The sequence below is a fragment of the Pocillopora verrucosa genome, chromosome 1, assembly GCF_036669915.1.
Source record: "Pocillopora verrucosa isolate sample1 chromosome 1, ASM3666991v2, whole genome shotgun sequence".
Lineage (NCBI taxonomy): Eukaryota > Metazoa > Cnidaria > Anthozoa > Scleractinia > Pocilloporidae > Pocillopora > Pocillopora verrucosa.
The window spans coordinates 2,722,028-2,738,516 of record NC_089312.1 but is presented as its reverse complement, the minus strand read 5'-3'; the positions used below and the strand labels follow the sequence as shown (position 1 = coordinate 2,738,516).

The 16,489-nt window shown below is 41.4% G+C and overlaps 1 pseudogene; it reads left to right on the top strand.

Annotated features, from left to right (window-relative positions):
• On the top strand, nt 1-16,085 carry LOC131794077 (uncharacterized; annotated as a pseudogene).
• Nucleotides 16,086-16,489: the final 404 nt, after the last annotated feature.

The following is a 16,489-nucleotide window of genomic DNA, read 5'->3' as shown; positions in this document are numbered from 1 at the left end:
CTTATTGACCTAGCGATAAATCCTTAACAGGAAAACAATTTGATTTAATCCCAGCAAGAAGTAAGTTTCTAACGAAATTATCAGGTAAGTCAGAATGATCGGAAAGATATCTACTGCAGCATCCCCCATTCAGTTCTGAGAACATTTGCCGCTTTACCCTGAAGTTTTGGAATTACGGTAACCCATATCACCACCTACAATGACCCCAATGTTAGTGATACGTGCAAAATCTCGGTCACACTAAAACAGAGCGACTGCAAATCAATTTTCTTTTTGCCGTTTTTTGTGATTACGAGACTTTTAGGTTTGGCATATACAGGGTGTAAGCGATCTGCAAATGTTTCAATCGCAAAGAGGGCTTTTAAAGAGCTCTTTCTTTTGAACTCGGGAGAAAATGCTCATGATTCGAATGACGTTATATTCAAATGTTTGTAATTACTTTTGTATACAAATTTCATTTTTTAATAAGTCATGACCCACGAAATCCATGATTGTTAAAGATTTTGTAACAATTGAGGTTTTTGAAACATTTCCAGACCCAACTGCTTAGTGTTCTGTCACTCTATGAGATGCTAGCAACGCTGTCTTGCATAATCTCTCAGAGTCCTGCCTGAACATGTTCCTGCCATACATCATGCACCAGTTCATGCTCATTATATCCATTAACTGACACGTACCTAATTGTCATAGAATTTTAATAGTAATGTCGAGTTTAGGGTAAACTGCAGTTTATCGTATCTCTAGTTAGTACTTGTTCTGTGATTGGCCAACTTAACGGATCGTATATCACCGTACGGTGGGCTAAATTTCAATTGCATAGTTGAAAATATTGTAATTTTTATCATTCACTATCAAAGTATTTAATTTGCGTGGATCGCAATCGTGGAGCTGCTAGCAACGCTGTCCTGCATAATCTCTCAGAGTCCTGCCTGAACATGTTCCTGCCATACATCACGCACCAGTTCATGTTCATTATATCCATTAACTGACACGTACCTAATTACCATAGAATTTTAATAGTAATGTCGAGTTTAGGGTAAACTGCAGTTTATCGTATCTCTAGTTAGTACTTGTTCTGTGATTGGCCAACTTAACGGATCGTATATCACCGTACGGTGGGCTAAATTTCAATTGTATAGTTGAAAATATTGTAATTTTATCATTCACTATCGAAGTATTTAATTTGCGTGGATCGGTAATAATAAAAAAAGCATTAACATTCTGTTGTGTGGCTGAAGCACCATGGCGATTTTTTCAATGCGATTTCAACGGCGATCGTAGCGTCTAAATACCCAGGAGCCAGGCTTTGTCTTAAGTAGACGGCAGTCAAAAGTGTTCACGAAGTGAATTTCCACTGAAAGGTTCTTTCGGAGACGCAATCGTGAGGATTGAATGGCTTTGTTTTTCTTACGATTCAGAGGACGATGCTAACAATCTAGTATAAGCTCTATCGACGTAATTGCAGCTTGTTTTGGTTGCTGATAGCTCACAGTATGAGCTCGGTATTGACACAATTCTCTGAGAAGGCGGAACACGATTTTAACCTTTAGGAGACAAAGCTCGGTGTGTGACCTCGACGAAATACCCCACTTCAAACAAATAGGATAATTATGTTTAACGATTGGGGTGGTTTCCTGAAAAATAGCACGCTTAGAAATGTTTTCAGGAGGGCACCGCAAAGATTCTTAAGATTCCGACCAAGGTGCTTAAGGTACTAGGACAAACTATAACTCGTGACCATATATATATATGTCACAGCACTATTTTATCAACACATGATTTATCTAGTGAATTATGTCTTCTTGAGGAGATTGACTTATTGTCAAGATGTTACGAAAAAAGCTTCCAACATGGAGACGCTACCTCACAGTTGAGCCCGTGATATTTTTCTACGCGTATGGTCTGATGATGAGCTTCCCGATTTTAGGACAGTATGTGTACAGCGTCATCAGCAAGTTAAAGGGTTTCCCCTACGAACAGTTGCTGTTACAAAAAGAGGGCCTAGGATGTCAAGTACACTTCGCTGGTGCAAACAATACTTTGGGGGATATAGAGAAAGAGGTAAGATGTAAGCTCTTTAGAGCTCTTGCAGTTTTCTATATTTTTACCTTCATAACTATGATATCAGTCGAAAGAGCTTATCGAAATCAATCTTTAACATCAAGATGCATTAGTTGGATGGCTAGATTTGAGCTGAGAGTATCCCGGTCTCGAAATCTCCGGGTAAGAAGGGCTATGGTGAAATGGGACAGTCGAGGCATGGTCTTCCTGGCCGCCCCTGAGAAGTTTGTTGTGCTCGACATTACTGTTAATATGGATGTCCATCCACATCCTGGACCTGAAGAAGTGGATAATGACCACGGTAAACGAAAACAGAGCTCCAACTCCTCGGACTCTGCTTGTCAACCTGCAATTGGGTCAGTCAGAATCCATTGCTCTCACAATCGTGACAGGCTACTTTCGCTGAGACGTTCGGCGGGCCGACCTGCGCCTCATGTTTTCGATACCCTTAAATCCCTGGGAATTCTGAAATACAGAGGTCCGGGATTACGAAGATTGGGGAAAATTACTAAAAATATCTCTGCATCGCAACACTCCGACAGATGTCGACCCATTGAAGTTGTTAAAACCCGGCGGTTTGCTAGACCTTATCGCTTCCAAGATCCCGCTAAGAACAGATATCTTACAGCTATTCCTCGAGAGCCTACTAAATCATCTACCGATTGCTCGGAGTTTGCCGTTCCCAAGTGTATGTTCATCAATATTTGCAGTCTCGCAAAAACTAAGAACAAAGTGCGTGCGGCGGTTGGACTTGAGGCTGACTTGCGATCTAAAGATATTGATGTTTGTGTCGTATCGGAAACACACCTCAAACCGGCACAACCGGATGCGATTGTAAATATTGAGAACTATTCCATCTTTCGTAGAGACAGAAATTGGAATGGCAGAGATATGCGCAATAAGGGTGGGATTGCTATATACATCAGGAACAATCTTGCAGTAGAGGATGTTTACCGCTCTAGTCTTTATGAATTAATTTGTATAACTCTGCGACTTCCCAAGGGACATCGATTTGTAATATGTGGAGTTTATCATCCCCCAAAATTTAATTATGCAGAGATCGATCTAATGAATCATCTTGTAAATACCGTGGATAATATACTAGACAAACATCCACAAACAGTTGTGTTGTGCGGTGGCGATGTCAACAAACTGGATATCAAACGCTTCGAAGAAATGTCTGGTTGGAATGCTCTGGTTAATTTCCCCACCAGAGGGAATTCTTGTTTGGACAACTGTTTCACGAACCGCACGGATCTCTTTTCAAAGTGCTATCCCTTTCACATGCTCTCCAAGACGGATCACATGGGAGTTATTTTACCACCCGGTATAAAGCTTCCACCTATCCGCCGTAAAGTATACGTGCGTGACCAAAGGGCTCATAGAAAGCGTGATCTGTATATCGCGTTGGCGAAGGAAAACTGGGATGATATGATACAGGAAACTGATGTCGATGAAGTGGTTGGTAGGCTCGAAAATACCATCCTAGGGCACCTGGATAGCTGCATGCCTCTGAAAACAGTGCGCATGTCTTCTAGAGACCCGGGCTGGATGACTCCGCTCGTTCGATCGATGATACGAGCCAAATCACGCATATCACTCAGTAATCTAGACCGTCTTAAAGTTATGAATAAAAGGATCTCTGAAGTGATTTTCAGAAACAGAAGGGACTTTATCGCCTCTATTGGAACTCGGGATTGGTGGAAAAAAGTGGATAAAACATCTCAGCGCCGCAAGCCGGTGATTTCTCTATCTCTTGGCCACTACGAACTCAACGCGTTAAATGACTACTTTGGTGACCTATGTACTGACCACGCCTACAGAAAGCCAACACCTCTGGAGATTAGTGAAGATCAGGAAGTCCCAGAAATCTCAGAGCGACAAGTCCTGAATTCTCTTATGCGTATAAAGAAAACAGCAACCGGACCAGATGGCATCCCGTATACTATATGGAAAGACCACGCCGAGCTATTCGTTCCAGTGATCACCTGGATTTGGAATCTGTCTCTTAGAACACACGCCTGGCCTGTCTCTTGGAAAAAGTCAGACCTGTACCCCTTGCCGAAGGTTGATATACCTAAGGGAATATCAGACTTCCGCGGAATAAATGTGACACCTGTCATCGCAAGGTGCTTTGAGAAAGCTGTCTTAGGAACACACGCAAGGGAGACCTTCGATGAACATTCTGGGATCTCACAGTTTGCATACATAGAGGGAGGGAGCTGTACCAATGCTCTACTGACTATCCAACATACTGTCAATCAATATCTTGATATCCCAGAGTGCAAAGCGGTACGCCTATTCGCTATGGATTTCAGCAAGGCTTTTGATAGTGTGAAACACGATCTCCTCTCACACAAATTGAAGCAACTCCCCCTAAATCCTTTTATAGTTAACTGGTATCTAAGCTTTTTGGAAGACAGGCAGCAGAGAGTCATTAGAAATGGGTTTATTGGAAAATGGAAAAGTGTCAACAAAGGTACCACCCAAGGAAGTGTCAGCGGGCCGCACTTGTTCAATGTCTTTCTCAGTGATTTAGAGATACACTTGGACAATAAGAGCGTGCTGGTAAAATATGCAGATGATACAACCATTATCTCGCCTGTGATAGGTGATAATGACAATTCTATCGCACTGATTAATCAGTTTTCCCAGTGGTCTAGAAGTAATGGTATGTGTAGCAATCCATCTAAGTGCAAGGAAATCATTTTCCGCAAGAAAGGTTGTACAATAGAGTTTCCGATGGTGTCTGGAATACCACAGACAAAAGAGCTTACTATTTTAGGGGTAACATTTCAGGAAGACAGTAGGTTCATAACACATATTCGGGAAAAACTAATTAAAGCAAACAAGTGCCTGTTCATTTTAAGATCTTTAAGGAAAGAAGGGTACAATCAGGCCGAAATAGACCATCTGTTTCTAAATCTGGTTCTACCAAATATATTATACGGGCTGTCCGTATTTGGCGCTGTAAATTCCGAATTAACAACAATCCAATGTTTCTTAGATCGATGTTATAAGCGCAAGTATACATCCGATCACATTAATGTTTATGAATTGTTAGTTCAACAGGACACGCGTATCTTCAAGAATGTTTTTAATAATACAATACACCCTTTAAGAGCTATAATGCCAAAAAAGAAATTAACCAAGTACAATCTGAGGAAAGAGACAAGTCACCATCCTAAAATAAACACTGATAGGTTCAAAAACACGTTTGTTAATCGCTTAATTTTTAAACATAATCTAGTCTTATAATTTTTATCTTGATTTTCTCTGTAATTTATATATATACCTTCTTTTAATGTTGTAACATAGGATATGTGATTATTTATCTTATGACTTAATAAAGATTCAAATTTAAATTTAAAAAAAAAGATGTCAAAAGAGTGACTGCCAATTATAGGGTGTGATCATGAGAATACCAAATAGCATTATGGGAGGATAATATCCCCCTGTCATAGTGGGATAGTCTAGACCATTACAAATAATGTAAAAATGGAGCGTCCCAAATCAACATTTGATTCTCTTTTAAAACTTCCATTCCTCAGGTACAAAGTTTGGCAACTAAAATCATCACAGGAAACACATTCTTCTCGACCATTCCTGCGCTCATCGTGGCACCATTTTGGGGTCCCTGGACTGACAAATCACGGCGGAGAAAACCCGCGCTCCTCGCTCCTGCCATTGGTGCATTTCTTGGCAATGTGGTCATGCTCATGGTCATGTACTTTGAATGGCCGCTGTACGTGATGTTTATCGGCTCGGCGCTTGCTGGACTCTCTGGTTTTCTACCGACCCTCTCCTTAGCAGTAATGGCGTATATTGCTGATACCACTGAAAAGAACGAAGTTGCTTTTCGGCTTGGTAAGGAAAATGTACATGAGTGATACTTGGCGGTTGAGGGGGGCGTAGCACATTTATTTTTTATAAACGACCTGAAGCGCATCTAGCATGGCAAACTCCTCATATGTCGAAGGGTTGTATTATGCGTAGTATGCAGATCCCCGCAGATCCCGGGGAAAATATGACGTCAAATTAAACAGAAGGGTTCCTTAGAGTTGTTGACTGGTGAATAGATCATTATAACATTTACCATAACTGAAAGTAAACAGCTTCATATGGTTACCTATTTATAAACTTAAATCCAAAGCAAAATACAATCATACGAGTTAAGTTTGGTTTGGATTGTAGTCGCTTGCACTCTTTAGAGCTACAATACATTCTATGGTATATTTAACATGTGCTCTTATTTTGCAGCCATCATGCAGATGCTTGTCTTTATGATAGGTGTCGTGAGCCAGTTAACCAGTGGTTTTTGGATCCATAGATTCGGCTTTATCGTGCCAACGTGGTTCAGCCTGGGATGTTATTTAATATGTGGCCTCTGGGTTATCTTCCTAGTTCCGGAAAGCCACGAGAAAGCCACCCACGAGAAACACAATTTCTTCGATATCAAGAGCTTAAAGGTTCTTGTTAACATATTTAGAAAACAAAGGGAAGTCGGAAGGAAAAGTTTGCTTCTACTCGTTTTCGTTGTAGCCATTCTCACCCTAACGACAATGGGCCTTGAAGGTGTAACTAATCTTTTCGTCATGAGAAGCCCCTCTGTTTTGGTCCTAAACTCGTTGGGTACTTTTTGGCATGTAGAATGTTCTTCGATGGATTGGGAGGAGCCGTTGGTGTCAAGTTGCTCGGAAAGTTTTTCAGCGAGTTAACTACATGTGGGATATCAGTTGTCAGTCAGATTGTTGAGATGGTTTTCCTGGCGTTCGCAACTCGCACCTGGTTGGTTTTTGCTGGTGAGTATAATGAGTGAAAGAGGAAAATCAGCGCGTTGGGCTCTGGGTCGGAATATCTGGGTCCAAGGCCTGGCAGGTCACTGTGTTCTTTTCCTGGGAAAAGCACTTTGCCCTCGCAGTGTCTCTTTCCACCGAGGGATAAACGGTGCGAATTGCTGGGTAGTAGTCTCGCGATGAATACGCATCTCAGCTAGAGATAATAAGCATACTCCTGGTCATTTCATGCTGCTGAAACTGAGATGAGCTCCGGAGGGGCTCGTGAACTTTTCGATAGGTTAAACCTGGAAAAAGCTGAGAGTTCGTCGAAAATTGTCGCTCTTCAAAGCTTAGTGGCTCTTTAATATACGTGGGGATTACGTCCTTTGCTAAAAATCAACCCTTTAATTCCCATGAGTGACTGAGAAAGAATTTCTCCTTACAATATTAATACACACAAGCACACAAGTGATGAGAACAAAGAGGAAAACTCAATTAGGGAACTACAGGTTGATCCAATACCAAATTCTCCAAATTGACATCATAAGTATTTTATGGCAAACAGTAAGGATAATTACTAATGAGATATTGAGAGTGAAACGGTTGTCCCCAAGCAGGTTTGCGTCACATATTCCTTGAATGTTACCTTTTTTCACGGGCATTTTCTACCGATCCCAATGCTTTATGAATACTTTCTTGTTAAAATTCACCAATCCTAAGCAAGGTTTGGGATGAGAATTGGATGTACTGACGTTTATAGTAACCATGAGGCCTATTGCTGCCAGTGAGAGGACGTCCAGTGACGCTGTTCCTTTCCTGTTTTAAATTCTCTCTCTTTCTATTAGAGTTGAAAAGAAAGACACATTACTGGCCTTCTTCAGAGTAAGTGTCACACCATCACTACGAATAGGTATTTGAAGTTATTGAACTCCTCTTTCCTTTCAGCACCAATACTGGGCTGCTTTAAAGCATCTGCCTACCCCATTATTACGAGTATTTTGTCACGGATAGTTGGTGATGATGAGCAAGGTATGTACGGCTGTAAATCAACAAAGACAACTTTAAAAGAGACGAACCAGCCAGGGTTCACTGCTAGTGCGATAATGACAAAAACCAGAGTGATGTGATCAACCACAGAAAGAGATAAATATGGACAGACGGACAAACGGATAGACAGTTAGACAGACAGATAGATAGACAGACAGACAAACATATAGAGAGACAGATAGATAGACAGACAGACGGACAAACAGACAGATAGATAAACAGACAGATGGACAGGTAGACAGACAGACAGATAGACAGATTAAAAGGTGGACAGTGAGACAGCTGATAGATAGACAGACATACAATCAGACAGATAGACTGAGAGACGAAAGGAGAGTCGGACAAACGGATAGACGGACAGAAAGACAGATAGACAGACAGACGAACGGACAGATAGACAGACAGACGAAAAAGGAAAGAAAGACAGAAAGACAGACAGAAGGACAGGCAGAGTGACAGACAGGAATAGGCAAACAATAGACCAATTAACAGGAAAGAAAGACGAATGGAAAGACAAAGTAGAATTTAGCTTACAATAGTGCTCAGAAAGTCAAACAACTGCAAGCAAAAATGTCAACGAAACTTAGTTTAAGACCAGAGATTTGGTCAACCGTTCCTTGTGAATCCACTTTTCACTGATCAATCCATTTTTACCTGATAAAACATCTAAAACCTTACAGCTTATCTCTTTGTCATAGCTTCCTTGTTTTGTACCATTGGCATCATTAATATCTTCTCCCTAAACCTGGGCATGATGTTCTTCAACAGCGTATACGAACGCACTCTCCACCTAACATTCGGAGGTTTCGTGTTCCTTCTATGCGCCGCCATAAAGTTAATTCCTTTCTGTGTCTTCAGGTAGGTAAACATTTCTTCGTAGTCGCAAGAGATTTCGTTTAGTAATTTGAAGCTAGTGAATGCGATGAACAGTAGATGATAAGTCATTTGAGGTTACGAAAAAAGATAGAATCCAATGTCTCAAAAATCTTTTAAAAAGCTATCAGCAATTGTCCGGGCATGTTATCATCCATTCATTCTTTATCAGAACTGTGCAGCTTAACCCTTGCGCATGAACCGATTGGCTCATATCGCTCGAACATGACTGGTTTCCTCAGTATGAAGTGAACAACGGTTTTTGTCATTTTACCCTACATAATATTTGTCATGTTTTCCCGTGAGTTCCTTGTTGTGGGCTCGGGCAGAAACCAAACCACTTAATCCGGAATCCATCGTATTAACCAGTGAACCAATGCATGTGCCTCGTTATTAAAGAAAAAAATTCATTGTTTATCTACAGATAAATAAGTGATAAAGGGCCATATTAGGGGAGAGAAGGCTGGTTCTTGGTTCTTGAGGATTTAAAAAGATGGACATATATGAGGGGTTTTGTAAAGTGTTCCTTCTGGAGCTAACCTTACTTGTTTTTCAGCTGCGTACAGGTGCCACCGACCGGAGAGCATCAGGAAAAAGGAGAAGAATTGGAACTGAAGGATGATGACGAAAATCGCAATAAACAGGACGAGAAATTGCTCAAGGAAAAGGAAAAAGACGAAAACCAAGAAACCAAACATGAAAATGGTACGTCGAGGGAAGCCGTCGCGATTGACCCTGATGCGATAGAGCTAATGAAGCCAACAGATGATTAGGAATATCGATAGGACATTTATAGGAAGCCAAAAAAACGCAGGCTAGGCCAACACATCGACAGACGGGCAGACGGACAGACAGACAGACTGACAGACAGACAATTAACAGAACGATGACACGAAATAGATCATGCTTTGTAGGTTTTACATTGTGTAATAAAATCCAGGGGCTTATAACCTTCAATAGAGCTTCGATGGCATCCTCGATAACAATTTTCAGGTTTTTTATCGCTATATTAATATTTTTTTTCGATAAGTAGGTTAGGATATGGCAGCCACAAGCTGATGTGATTCAGGAATTAAGACTCTTAAGACATAGTTTGAGGACAAACAACTGAATCTTGTAGCGGGGAATAATTGGGGCGACGTAAAACGTTCGAAGAATAGTTTTAAGAAGCATTTATTGACAAAGCCTTCTAGTTAGAATAATACGCATGCACGGCACAGACACAAAAGCAATGCACTCAGCGTTTATTGGACATGATACACTTAGCCAAACAAACTTTTTATGCAATGTAAATATCAGAAGAAGAGGAACACATTCTCCGAGGGACTGGTCATTACTTTGCGCCTTACGGAGGGGAGGGAGAGGAAGGCGAAGGATTTTGGTTTCGTCAAGATAAAATTTACCTGTTCCTCCCGTAAGTTTCTGTAATATTCATTCGACAACTCCCCTCGCCCCTCATTTGCATTTTATTAGCAGTCCATTTTTCACATTCGCCCTTTATATTCTGTTTGCGACTGCTGATCACCTCCTAGATCCCCCTGAAAACCTCCCCCCCCAAAAAAGAACTTCAACCCCCCCTCTCCTCCCCCTTCCAGGCGATGAAGATCGAGGCATTTCAAATCGACAGCTTTATAGGACAAAGTCCTTGTTATTTACATTTTGGGAAAAAAAAATTTTGTCAGCTTTTTATCCTTTTTAAGTAATAAAAATGTAGCTCTATTTTCTGATTCACGATGCATGACTTCGAGGGGTTGTCTACTCCTGCCCTTGTAATCATTATGCGAAAAAAATTCCGCGACGGCAAATCACTTTGGGCTGAGGGCCACAAGAACAACCATTATAAGGAGCCTTTAATATCTGGTGATCAACTTCGCACAGGGCCAATTCTCACGCGATGTGAACTAAGATTTTTTTCGATCGCTCGTGTAAACAAATGGCGAAAAATTACTTGGCCTAGGGACCAGTCAAAATTTATGACCGGAGGGGGGGAGGGGGCAGGGAGAACAGAGGGGGGGGGGGGCAGTCGTCACCGACAGAGTTTAAGGGGGGAAACTATAGAAAATTGACTGCTTAAGAGGAGGCAGGCATAATTTAACAAAATGCAAACCCTTTTTTTTTTTGGATTGTCAAGCCCTGATTTGATATTCTGATTGAGGTTGAGCATCGTACATTTACGTGGGAAGACTGACTTCAACTGTTGTTATTGTCTTTTCTTTGTTTGTGCCATTGCTTGACCACATGTTCGTAAAAGCAAAGGCATAAAATAAACTTAGTTCAACTTCCTAGCATTTTTCCCTTCTTGTCACGCAACGCATATCTCGCCTAAGGAGGAAGGGTTTGTTGGGTGACCAGGCCAACATCGACTGCGAAGGAGACTAGTAAATCCACTCTCAATTGTTAATCTAAAGAAGGAGCGTAAAATTTAGCGAGCTTAATTGAAAAACCATCGTTCGGAAACAGCTGAGTTAGATGTTGGACTGCTTGAAGTCTTCCAAAGGACAACTGCTTAACATTCTTCCTCACTAGGAGAGGGAGGGGTCTAAGTGATGGTTCTTGACGTCACGAAGCTGGCACTGTGCGTCATAACCCGCGAGTGTTCGTCTTGAGTGGAGTGCAGCGGCTGCCGTTGACAGGAAAAACTTTATTATTCAGCTGTGCTCGGGCAAGGTAACCCACTTGCTATTTTTTTTTTGGCCAATTTTCCTTTTCGTGACCAAACGGTGCAAAGCGCGACGCTGGATATCGGACATGACCGGAGAGATATTCACTGAGCCACATCGAGTTAGACAAAGATCAGCGTTTCCGAGATTTTTGCTTTTCACTTTCAATGCATCTTCAATATTTTGTGTTGCACTGTAAAAGCGAGTTGATGCTGCTCAGGTGATAGCTGTATAGATGGTTTACAGCAAAACAAGCTAATTTTGTATGCTACAAATACCATATATATGTCACGCAGGATTAGGTTGGCTTGTTGAGATGTCAAACAGAGTCATTCTTTAACCGGCGTCACACAGGCAAAATTAAACACTTAATCACCCAAAGGGAACAATAAATGCAACTGAGTTCAGTTCCCCCAGTGATTAGAATTTAAGCAAACCAAATTGTTGACAAAGAATCTAGATGGAGTTTTATTTTGTGACCTGTTAATGGAAGTGTCAGGTTTTTGTATAGTTGTTGTTGCTCTTAACAAATTCAAAATTCTTTTCCTCGTGGAAAAATCAGGTTGAACGGAAAAATGTCGAGATAAACTTATTGGACGGTAGAACCTTTGCAAGTGGCGAAAATTTTCCACTCAAAGACACGCTTGTACTTAAGTAATGTCGCAGTCATATGCCCAGACGCGTGCCTGTATGACCTTAGGTGACGTCACTAGAAGTAACAACAATAATCTGAATCATACGTACCAGTTTAGGAGTTGTAATATGTAGTGCTCCTGATAACTGGCAATTTAAGTGGAGTATCGTTTTTTCACAAGCGTAACACAAAGAAAAAACCAGAGTGTTCCAAGAGATTCGTAATTCGTTATTCGTATATCAAGCTCGATCTTTAGAATTAACTAAAAATTTTTATTCGTTTGTCACACGAGCGAGGGTCAATGACAAAGTCAAGGACGTAACTGTTGTTTTCGGAAGGATGTTTGCTTACATGTGTTTCGATAGAGAAAGGGTTTTCAACCGATAAAAAGTGTAAACATTATAGGCAGCAATACAAGTGAACACAGAAATAAATTTCCCAGTTTTTTTCTCAGTTCAGAGCCTCGATCCCCTTAAAAGGAGTAAGACTTCATCCTGCCAAAGTCAATAGTTTTCCCACCACATGAGTCCTTTACACTACTCTATGGGCTTTTAGACCTGTTTTGCGACCAACAGGTTGCGGTCACACACGTGAAAACACTATTGGTGGAGCTTTCAATTCCTCTTCTGATTCTCTCATTCAGATGTTCTCAACCATTGTCATCCAGTTTCTAAAGAAATATTTTACGGTGGAACTCGTAATATTTTTCTACTTCTACGGGTTTCTTATGAACCTGCCAGTCCTGACAATTTACGTGTACGAGCGAATCAGTGATGAGAAAGGATTTCCGTACAAGAACCTCAGCCAAAGCGATGACGGAAGCGGCTGCGGAGGAGAAGGCCTGGGGCAAAATTCAACATTGGGGGAACTGGAAAATGAGGTCACTCATTTATTCACGTTGTTGTTGTCATGGATACTGTCCTTCGATGTAGTGACGTGTTGTCGTTGTAGTATGACTAGTATGACCTAATAGAACTGATTTTCTCACTGTTTTATGATTAAGTAACTGAGTCTATCTAAGGCAGTACGTTAAGTGTGATAAGTTCCGTCTTTCTCGAAAATTAATCTCCAGGAATTCATTTTTCTTTTAATTCATCTCGGTTTTGATAATGGATGGCATCACTGTGTCATGCCGATTCTCACCTTATTCTCTAATTCCTCTTAAAGATTGGTTAAGTGGCTTGGATTAGCATTCCACTGAGATAGAGCGGCCTTGCTCAATGTCTTTTGACGCTGAAGAAACCAGATGCTTTCCAACATGTTACAGTGTGCCATCAGTCTCGTAAAACAAAGGCTTCTCATACCCTGTTTCATTTCAGGTGCAAACTCTGGCTTCCCAGCTTGGCATGACTTACAATCTTGTCCTAACCCTGCTCTCCCTTGTTGTGGCGCCGCTCTGGGGACCGTGGACTGATAATGGCGGCAGAAGAAAACCTGCCTTGCTTGTTGCCATATTGGGGGCGTGTCTGGAGATGGTCATTACCCTGTTGGTAATGTATTTTGACTGGTCAGTGTACGTTTTGATCGTGGGCGCGGCTTTGAACGGCTTGTCGGGATTTGCGACAGTTTTGTTCGTCGGAGCAACGGCATACATAGCTGACGTTTCCAGCAAAGAAGAAAGAGCTTTTCGAATTGGTGAGTATAATGAGAAATTGAACGTTGACATATCGTTAGAGAGGTTTTAGATTGTGTAACGTAAAAACCAAACCAAAGGAATTTCAATAGCAAATCAAATGAAAGGATTATTTAATGGAGCATAGGAGAACTCAAAGCGGACATACGCTTATTAACAACCGAGAACTGCTTACCAGGTGAGCTCAATGTGTCATTACGTTGTGCAAGATAATTGTTTTGTTTTTCTTTCCTAACGTTCCAGCGGTGATGTACATGCACGTATTCCTCGCTGGAGTCATCAGTCAACTGACCAGCGGTCTTTGGATTCAAAATGTGGGATTCATTCCTTCTGCTTGGTTCATGTTGGCTTGCTACGTTCTCTCTGGAGTTTGGGCTCTATTCTGCGTGCGGGAAATTCCCCGAGGAAACAGCAACGAAAAAATGGTTGGATTTTTCAGCATTGATAATATAAAATGTTTTATCAATGTCTTCCGAAAGCAGAGAAAGGCTGGACGAAATAATTTTCTCTTGCTGATGGTTTGCGAAGGCGTGATTTTCCTATCGACCTTGGGCATTGCTGGCGTAAAAGGGTTGTTTATTCTGAGAAGTCCTCTTTGTTGGGGCCCACACCTGGTTGGGTATTATTTTGCATTTGAAGGGTTCGTTCATGGTATTGGAAGCGTGGTTGGCATTCACTGCTTCGGACGCTGCTTGAAAGAATTGAGTGTCGTCCGCATTAGTTTGGTTTCCGTGATTCTGGCTTTGGTTATGTTGGCGTTCTCCGATCGCACTTGGATGGTGTTTGTTGGTAAGTATTAAAGTAAAGAGAAGGAAGAGGAGGATCAGATGATCTACCTTGGACCTCCCGTCTCACGACCGAGGCCCGACATCCTTACACCATCGGTAAATAAGGAACCAGTCTTGGGAGAATCTTTTGGGGGCGTCATGTGGTTTCAGGGGAAATGGAGGGGGAGCAGTCGTCCCTGACAGAGTTTAAAGGGGGACTATAGAAAATTTATTGCCAACGACAGGAGATCCCTAGAATACTACAAAGCCTTATGGGGGTTCCGGGTTAATTTTATTGTATCAAAACCAAATATTCCCCCCTCTGATCCTCCCTCTAAGTACTAAAAAGACTGCTTCTCTTTGTTGCTTCCAGCGGTCGTGGTCGGTGTCTTCTACGGAGTAGCTGATCCAGTTTTGGTGGGAGCAATGTCGAGAATAGTGTCAGATGAAGAGCAAGGTACAGCCAACAATTAAGAAATCAAAATATATTTAAACCTTTACCAGGAGTATTAGGCAGAGTCAAAACCTGAGGCTTTTCATGCAGGATTTGAACCTCAGACATTCCGTTTTCGCAGTTAATTATTTACAGTATCTCTTTGGTAATGCTCCAATGAAATATGCATGCATAATCTATCGCAGATGTATGGGCATGTGATCATTCTGTTCGAATGGCCCTTAGCCAGAATTGCCTCGATACACAAAGTCTAATGACCAAGTTTTTCGATACTTACCAGTTTTTTTCTGTTCTGTTCATGTTCCAGGTGCCATGTTTTCTGCTTATGAGATGGTCATTGCATTGATGCAGCTAATAGGCGCCGTGCTCTTCAACACAGTTTACCAGGCAACGCTTTCTCTTTCGTTTCAAGGTCTGGTCTTCCTGTTGTGTGCAGTGTTGATCCTTATTCCCTTTGTTCTCGTGAGGTAAGTGTGGTTGCTGACTATCTCAACGCTACGTTATGCCACATGGTCCTTCTAAGTTCACGGTTCAACTTAACTCAGGGTCCAGTCTACATCTATCCCCGGGGGGTAGGAGGGGGAATGAGGGAGAAGAAGGGGTAGGGGAGTCAAAGGATCTTGGTTGTGCCACACTAAAGTTCACCTGAGTATTCTGATAATTCCTCCCAGTTAGCAGTCAGTTTCCTAAAACCACTCCTTGAAACTTTAGTAGAGACGACTGATTTCACCTCCGTTACTCCTGAAAACCACGTGATCATCCCAATTTGTATCTGTGAACGCCCTCAAACGGATGCTTTCTGTGAGTTCACTCAAACGTTCATTTACCACAAAAACAAAACGTAATTAGATAATGGCGTTAGCCATAACTGTTCCGTTTATACTTGACGTTATCTTAGCTCGTGGACGGTTTTAAAAACACGCTCAAACTTTCTGTCCCTTTCCAAACGCAAACTCACATGGGCGCTGTGACAGGAGGGTAACATTTCGACTTTGTGAAAGAACTCGACGCTTACTGCTTTTTCTTTTTACAATATTAGCTTCATGGAACTGCCACCTATTGAGGAAGATGACAAGGTGAAAGAAGATGACAAGTTAGAGATGAAACAGGTCCAACATGCATCCGGGGAGTAGTACAAACAATTGCCTTAAGAGCCGTAAGGGGGTAAATTGTTATCGTGACGCAAAAATCCTCCTAACCCTCCCAGGCAATAGGTGGATATGCATAAATTAAGGTAATAAAAATGCATCATTTAGGCTTAGTAGTTTGATGGAAAAAATTTATCATGGGCAACGCGTTTGAGCATCAGGCGTTCCTTTTAACATTATAATATCTATGATCAATAAAGTGATTAGATAAATTATACTGCAAATGTATAATGTCAACTGTAAATAAGTATATATTTACTTATCAGCTGTCGCGTTTCTGTTTGCCACTCGTTTATCGCTTAAACCCGTAAGAGTGACTAACATCTAATTTCACGAGAAGATGACTATAATAAAGAAAGTGATCACCAAATGACAAACGGCTCATGATCGTAAAAAAAGTTTTCTCTGTCAGCACCTTAGCTAATGTATAGGGG